Raw genomic sequence first — 8,779 nt, forward strand, 5'->3', positions numbered from 1 at the left:
GAAAAAAAAAAAAAAAAAAAAAAAAAAAATCCCAGGAATGCAAATTAATAACAACAAGATGATACCATTTTATTTCTAAATATAAATGCTTTTTTTCAAACTGTTATACTTCTGAAAATTATCTGAAAGACAGATATAACAATATTACAGGGATATTTGTGTCTGAGTTCCCAACATTTATGAACACACACAAACAACCTTTGAAAGAATCAATATGCAATTATATTATGGGTACTATGTAGGAAAACTAAGTGAATTAAGCAGATCAGCATGTATTAATATTAGTTGGGAAGAGCATAATACATTCTGTGAAAAGCTAAGTTTTAACTAATATTTTCATTCAAGGTCATTTTTATATGGCAAGATGAAAGGCCATGTGTTTGTGTAAACAAAAAAAAAATACAAAGGAACACATGGTGAGCTGTTGAGAGTGCTTGCATTATTGGGATCTTGCTTCAAGAAAAAGGAAGGAGATGGTTTTGTTTAGAGACGTCTATAATGTTTGAATTATTATAATTAATATTAAAATAACATGGGTTGATGGAGCAGAGGCACTTGAAAAGACATTGAATATAACGAGCTTGTAAGCCCATCTGGTATGCAGCATGAGGGAAGTGCAGATTCAGGGTAGCCCTCTTCTCACACTGAGTTCTTTTGCCTTCATCCTCTCATTTTCTCAGTATTTGCTGAGCATGCACAATGGACCAAGCACATGTCGGCAACAGAAACTGAAATTGTTAAAGATGAGCCTTGCACTTGAATTAAGATGATCCTAGCTCAGACAGTTCAGGCAGGAATGTTCTACAGAAACAATACAAATCTACAGAGCCCAGTTTCCAATCTGAGTATTAACCACATTACATCTGGATTCCAACATCTCTGATATAGAGACAAAAGGGGAACAAAGTGTCTCTGGCAATCTGGAATAAATACTTTCAAGGGTTAAGCATAAACGTAATGGGAGTATAACCTTCTCCCTATTGGTTTCTCCATCCTTTCCAACTTAACTAGAAAACTTTATGGCCTACAGCCTCATGTGTTTTGGAGTTATTTTACTAGTTGCAGTACAGCATCCATAAGTTAATGAGTCAGTAATAATCCACACTATTCCCTATCTAACCACTCAGGAGGCAGCCACATCCAAAAAATACCCTGTAGCAGCTTCAGGGCAATCACCCAGGAGGAGGGGAGTCAGCCAAGGCCCTTGTGTTGTTTTCAGAAGGAATGGATCTTCCAACATTGAGCCATGGTTGTATCTGACACCCGTTGCTCAAGCATTTGTGTGGGAAGTATGGGCTGTGTCAAAGCAATAAAAATGGACTTTCTCTCCTTCTCAGCTTCGTATTGAAAAAGCAAACAGGTGATTTTTCCGGGTCGGGTTCAAATACAGAATGGATTGCTTCTTCTTGCTTGACTAGACTACTTGGTGAGGGTTTGAACACCGGAGTCGGCCAACCATAATTCGCTTGTGATATGAACCCAGAAAAACAAATGGAAAGGGGGCAAGAGTAGAGTGAGCAAAGCTAAGTTTGGCAGGGGCGTGACTGGTACCTTGTGTATTCCCAGCTCACAAGGCACGTATAGAACACATTACATTTCTGCATAGAGTGCCGAGTCCCGAGAGGAGAGGTATTTGGAGACAGGATTCACGTTGCTGTTCTCCTCTGCAACTCGGCTCTATAATAAAAGTGCTTGCATCAGAGGAAGGCTGACAACACATTTTAGCACTTTCACAGTTCTAACTTAATCGTGGCAGGAAGCTTTTCGGCCCCAGGAAGAACAAGTTGCGTCACTGGGAACATCTGACTCCAGGATCCAGTGTCAATCACTTTGCCTAAGGTCATTAAAAAAAATAGTAGGGTGTCCCCTTACTACATAAAGTCTTTGCCCTAGTGACAATTCAGAGGAGACACATAGCATGAAAAAGAATTGAACAGGTGGATTAAAAAGTACCTTTCCTGAACAAAATGTGAAGAATGGTTAGCAGTTACAAATCCAGGCTCCGGCCCATCTTTCTTCACTATCAGAGATTCTGTGTGCTTTTTGTTTGTTTGTTTGTTTGGTACCAGGGATCGAAGGCAGGACCTTGCGGAGTCAGTGGCGGAGCCAATGAGCTAAATCCCCAGCCTTTTTACTATGAGAGATTCAAACCAGTCAAACTATTCTTTTATTTACTTTGCCATTCTTGGTTGTACAGGAGTCTCTTTGGCCCTAATAAATCTTTTGTCTGTGTAGTGAGACAAGCTTTACAGAAAGGAAACAGGTCAGATAAATTTCCAAGAGCACTTTTCAAGGGAAACCTGCCAGAGCCTGGTATTGCAGAGAATTGCCCACAGAGCAGAATAATATTTAGGGATTAATTTGTGCAGGACAAGTATCAAATGGCAAGTCCACCTGCTCATTTGACTTAAGGAATTCCTTACTGCACCGGCTAGTGCCAAAACACCTGTGAAGTGTGACTGGGGCGTTGCCATTTTAGCTGGGATCTTAAATGCGGGTTTGGAGTTTGTTTCTTCCCGGGCCAACAATGTAGTTTGAGTCTCAAAAAGAGGACCAGAGATGCCATTTTGTCGTGTCACTCATAGCAGTCCAACCACTGGGCTTGTTGATGCACTGGGAAATATGTAACATCGGAAGGATCTCATGTCACTGAATTGGTAGTTGCACGCACTAATAGCTGCTTTTCTGATAGATAAAAAAGGAGGAAGGTGGATACAAAGGCGCTAATACAGTGACTTTCACACAGAAGACCCCGTTTAGTTTCTATTTGCAGTTCCGTGGCGGTGTTTGAAGTCCCTAGTGAAAACAAAACCCCTGGACTTGGGATTCCAGCTACCACGGCGTATTTTTAAATGGTTACGAAAGGAGTCTGAGTATTCCGTCAGGCAAGGTCCAAGATTCCTGGGCTCCTTTGGCAGGTGCATGAGATTCATCGGGCAGGTAGATACCAGTTTCACGAAGCGAGGTCAGGGAAAGATAACGATATCAAGGGGGTAATAAGGAAGGCAGAGGCATCAGGGGATAAAAGTAAGCGATTCCCAAATACTAAAACAGAAAAGTTAACCACACGAGAATTAGTACGACGCAGAATTGGAGAACAAAATAGTATCTTTAAAGAAAAAAAAAGTATTAAAGAAAATTTCAAAACATGCACCTAAAATAAGAAAAAATATTATCAACGAACCCCCTGGTACCCACCACTGGCTTCAGTCATCAACTTCCAGCCAGTCTTGGTTTGGTTTTTACTTTAGCTGCAACTCCTACTTAGTGACAGATTCTTTTGGGGTAGATTCCAGAAAATGTTAAATAGATTATTTAAAAGGCAAGCTTGTATGAGGTTTATGACTTGATTATAGGTCAGTAAAGTCAGAGGCTGCGTTTAGGAGATCCGTTAGGATCAGTCATTTAAAGAGATGGTTTGAGAAAAAAGTTTAAGCACACTGCTGCTGAGTTTTCATACTAACAATCAGTTTCTCATTCCTTCTGTAAAATTTCCTTGGTGGTGCTGGGAGGGCTAGACAGTGGGTTATCCGCAGATAACAGCAGACCTCTTGTCTTGCGGGAGGAAGAGCTGTGGGGCAGTCAGCAAGGAGTGGAGACACCTAAAGGGAGGCGGGTGTTGAACCCAGGAAAGGGTGCAAGATGCAGCGTGCGATTCTGGGGGTGGGTACCCGGGAGCAAAGATCAGAGCCTCTGCTCGATTACTACGGTTACCATGTAAACCATAGCCAAGGCTACCCTTTGATCTTCATCCTTCAGACCATCCCATGAGTCTCCCCTGAGGGCTGCCCTTTCCCCTCTCACACATTCAACCCAATCCAGAATCTCAAAAGGGCCAAGAAGGTGGGGACGGACCATCCAAATCCTCTCACTAAGCCAGGCGGCTCTGCTGCTCCTCCCTGCTTTCTCATCTATGTAAAGCAGGAGAAACGTGTTGAAAACACTCACGCACCAAAGAGCAAATGAACAGATACAGCAGTTTGTTTCCGATGTGTTTAGTACTTGCAAGTACAGATTTAGCAAAGACAAAATTATAATGATGCTTAAAGAGTTTTGGGTTTAATTATGTAATGAATCACAGAGTCACTTCTTTGTAGTATCAAAGTTCCCCACCACACTCCATTACCTTTTACTAAGTGAATATAATGTCATATATTTAGGTTTTAGGATTGCAATATTTAATCCAGTAGACTTTTTTTTTTTTTTGAGACAAGGTCTCACTATGTAGCTGAGAATGACCTGGAACTCACTATGTAGCCCAGGCCGGTCTCGAACTCAGAGCGATCCTTCTGCCTCAGCCTCCCGAGTGATGCTGGGATTACAGGCGTGCGCCACCATACCCAGCTTCCAGTAGAGTTTTAAAGTCCCTGCAACATCAAAGCATGAACTAGTCACTGTGCCCAAAACTAAGCCATATAATAGAAGTCTTAAAATAAGTAAATGCACTGCCACAGTGCCACAATAAAAAATACAAGAAAAGGAAACAAATATAAGTGGCAACAAACATTATCAGCAAACTGTGATCAAAGTGCAGAGTAGGGAAATGTTTCTTCTTGATGGGGTAAGGGAATGAATCCCAAAAGGCTTCTTGAAAGACCAGGCATTGGAAAAGATCTTGAAGCTAATGGCGCTTGAGATTTCGGTTGGTATAATTGGGTTAAATGGAAGAAAATTTCTTCTGGAAGCAGAAAAAGCTAAAGAAAAAGGGAATAAAAAGGAATCACATGAGAATATGTGGAACATAGTCAGAGAAACATGCTTCCCACGTTGGGAATGGTGGGCTCTTTAGAGACAAGGAGGACAATAGGACTTAAAAGAAAGCTCATTGCATTAAGGCACATAAAGAAGTTTATCTCCAAAGGGGTTAAATGCACAAAATCAAGAGCAAAAGCACCTGGATCTTAGTTCTAACCCTGAGCTCAGTGATCTTGGCAAGTCACTGAGAACTTATATTTCAGGGTCTTTGTCCATCGAGCTGGGATACAGTGGCCACCTCTGCCTGTGCTTGTTTCATTACCTCACCTGTGGGGTGCAACAAGGTCCCTCTGGACTATGCAGGTTAGGTAAAGCCATTGCACCTACCTGCTCCATCTGGCTACCCTGAAGTAAACTGGTTCCCAACAGATCTGAAGCCCAGAAACTCTCCTGATAAATAGAAGTCTCTCCTGGAAGACGGACTGCTTTTTCTGTTGTTGAGAGGGCAGAGCTGTGTCTGGACAGAGAGCCGTTTGCAATCAATCCCAGGGAAGCTCACCAGCAGCAGCATTTTCATGCTGACTTTAATGGGAGGGCCACCTGCAAGTCAACAGCTGGACAAGAACCATGTTCTGAAGAATTATGGCATGGCCTTTCCATTTTCCATCTGTTTGCTTTATGATGTAGCCTGATCCAACCCTGTCTTCCTTACATATCACAGCTCCAGGGCCCAAGGCATTTCCCAGTTGAAAAAGTCTTCAATGTGAAAAGAAAAAAAGGGGTCATAACCCAACAGCATGGGGATAGATAGGGCACCTCTCCGCTCCCTCTCCTTTCCAGGGTATAAGATCCCTTCCTATTGGAAGGGGTGGGGTGAGGACGAACACTAATGTAATGGGTCACAACTGGGTGTCGCTCCCTTCCTGAAAGGCCTGGCAACACCTCTTCTGACACTGTGATTGTGAAGAGCGCATTCACAAGGATGATGATCAAATCAAGGAATTAGCTTTGCTCCAGGAGAAAAAATTTAGAGGACTCAAAAAATGTAATTAAAACAAAACAGAATGAAATAAAAACATTGAAAGAGGCCTAAGTCATTGAATAGTGCTGGCAACTATACACTGAATGATTTTTATTTACAAACACTATTAAGATTTGGTGTAATTATTAGTGGACAGCCATCAAATAAAACTGGCAGATATTTATCATAACTGCCTTCCCTGCAAAAGATACTGGCTTCTTCTACCCCATTTCATCCATCCGAGATGCACATCTACTCTAAGTTTTTCAGTATGTGGTTGAAGGGGCCATCTTATATTGAGTCCCCCAGGGCATTTATGAAAAATGCAGATTTTTAGCACCAGGGATTTAGCTCAGTGGTTCCGCCGCCTGCCTTACAAGTGCAAGGTCCCGAGTTCGAGCCCCAGTACAAAAAAAATGCAAAATTCATAGCACTGAATGCCCACTTTAGGAAAACAGAGCAAGCTCAAATAAACAACCTAATGAAGACTCTTAGACTCCTAGAAAAACAAGAACAAGAAAAACCCAAAGCTCGAACAAGAGAGGAAATTATAAAGATTAGAGCAGAAATCAATGCAATGGAAACTAAGAAAACGATACAAAAAATAAATGAATTGAAGAGTTGGTTTTTTGAAAGAATAAATAAAATTGATAAATCCTTAGCAAACCTTATCAAAAAAGGAAAGAAAAGGCTCAGATTCATGCCATCAGGAATGAAAAAGGTGAAGTCACAACAGATCCCACAGAAATCCAGAGGATCATTAATACATACTATGAGAACCTGTACTCTAATAAAATGGAAAACACAGAAGAAATGGACAGATTTCTAGATACTTATGAATTACCAAAGCTGAACAAAGAAGATAAAAACATTTTAAACAAACCAATCACAATCAGTGAAATTGAAAATGTAATTAAAAACTTACCAAGAAAGAAAAGTCCTGATGGATTCACTGCTGAATTTTACAAGACATTTAGAGAAGATCTACTGCCATTACTCTTCAGACTTTTCAATGAAATTGGAAGAGAAGCAATACTTCCAAATTCATTCCTGGAAGCAAATATCACTTTGATGCCCACTATCACCACTCCTCTTCGATATAGTTCTGGAAACATTAGCCATAGCAATTAGACAAGAGACAGAAATTAAAGTAATAAAGATAGGAAAGGAAGAAGTTAAACTGTCATTATTTGCTGATGATATGATACTCTACATTGAAGACCCAAAAAACTCCACCAAAAGACTTTTTGACTTATTTGACACTTTAAGCCGAATAGCTAGATACCAGGTCAACACCCAAAAATCAATAGCCTTCTTGTACACAAATAACAGACTCACTGAGAAAGAAATTAGGGAAACAGTTCCTCTCACAATAGCACCCAAAAAAATGAAGTATCTGGGAATCAATCTAACAAAAGAAGCAAAAGGCCTCTACACTGAAAACTACAGCACTGTGAAAAAAGAGATCAAGGAGGATATAAGAAAATGGAAAGATCTCCCCTGCTTCTGGGTAGGAAGAATCAACATAGTGAAAATGGTCATACTACCAAAACTGCTGTACAGATTCAATGCAATACCAATTGAAATCCCAACACTATACTTCACAGAACTAGAAAGAAGAATCCAAAAATTCATTTGGAACCATAAGAGACCTAGAAGAGCAAAAGCCATCCTAGGCAACAGCCACATGGCAGCAGGTATAACAATTCCCAATTTGAAACTATACTACAAAGCCTCTGTGATAAAAGCAGCATGGTACTGGCAAAGAAACAGACCTGAGGATCAGTAGAACAGATTGGAAGATTGGAACAAAAACAACTCTAGATGCATTCAGCTACCTCATCTTTGACAAAGGAGCTGACAGTTCCTACTGGAGGAAAGATAGGCTCTTTAATAAATGGTGTTGGAAAAACTGGATCTCAACCTGCAAAAGATTAAAACTAGACCATTATCTGTCACCATGAACTAAATTAAAAACCAGGTGGATTAAAGATCTAAATATAAAAACAAAAACACTAAACTTGCTGGAAGATCAGTTAGGCAGAACTCTGGAAGACATTGGCATAGGAAAAGACTTTATGAACAAATCCTCCGTAGCACGGGAACTAGCAGAAAGAATCAACAACTGGGATCTCATCTTATTAAAAAGCTTCTACACTGCAAAAGAAACCATCCACAGAACTAAGAGACAACCTACAATGTGGGGAAAAAAATTTTACCACCTGCTCCTCAGACATAGGACTATTATCTAAAATATATAAAGAATTCAAAACAACCAACCCCCCCAAATATAAAGACCCAATTCTAAAATGGGCATCTGAAATGAACAGGCATTTCTCAGCCAAAGAAATAAAAGCAGCGAGTAAATATATGAAAAAATGCTCCACATCACTGGTCATTCGAGAGATGCAGATGAAAAACAACACTGAGATTTCACCTCACCCCACAAAGAATGGCTACTATCAAGAAATCACACAACAACAAATGTTGGCATGGTTGTGGGGAGAAAGGAACCCTTCTCTATTGTTGGTGGGAGTGCAGACTGGTGCAACCACTATGGAAGTCAATATGGAGATACCTCAAAGAACTAGGATTAGAGGTTACATTTGACCCAGCCATCCTCTGTTGGGTATCTTTCCAAAAGAATTAAAAGAATCATACCACAGTGATATGTGCACACCCATGTTTATAGCGGCACAGTTTGTAATAGCTAAAACTTGGAAGCAGCCCATCTGCCCATCAGTTGGAAACTGGATAAGGAAGATGTGGTTTTTCTATAAAATGGAATACTACTCAGCCATAAAGAATGAGAAAGTAGATTCATTCATAGGTAAATGGGCACATTTTGAGGATATACTCCTAAGTGAAATAAATAAGTCACACATACGCAAATACTGAATAGTTTCTCTGGTGTGAAAAACTAAAATAGTACTTAAGATCCTAACAGGACAGTTAGCAACGTGAAATAGGAAAAAAAGGACCTAAGGTGCAGGGACAGTGAGAAGGATAGGGAAAGGGGAATAAGGCAAAAGGAAAAAAATATGAGAAAATAAAAATGGAAAT

The sequence above is a fragment of the Fukomys damarensis genome, unplaced genomic scaffold, assembly GCF_012274545.1.
Source record: "Fukomys damarensis isolate Sample0158 unplaced genomic scaffold, DMR_v1.0_HiC HiC_scaffold_13, whole genome shotgun sequence".
Classification (NCBI taxonomy): Eukaryota; Metazoa; Chordata; class Mammalia; order Rodentia; family Bathyergidae; genus Fukomys; species Fukomys damarensis.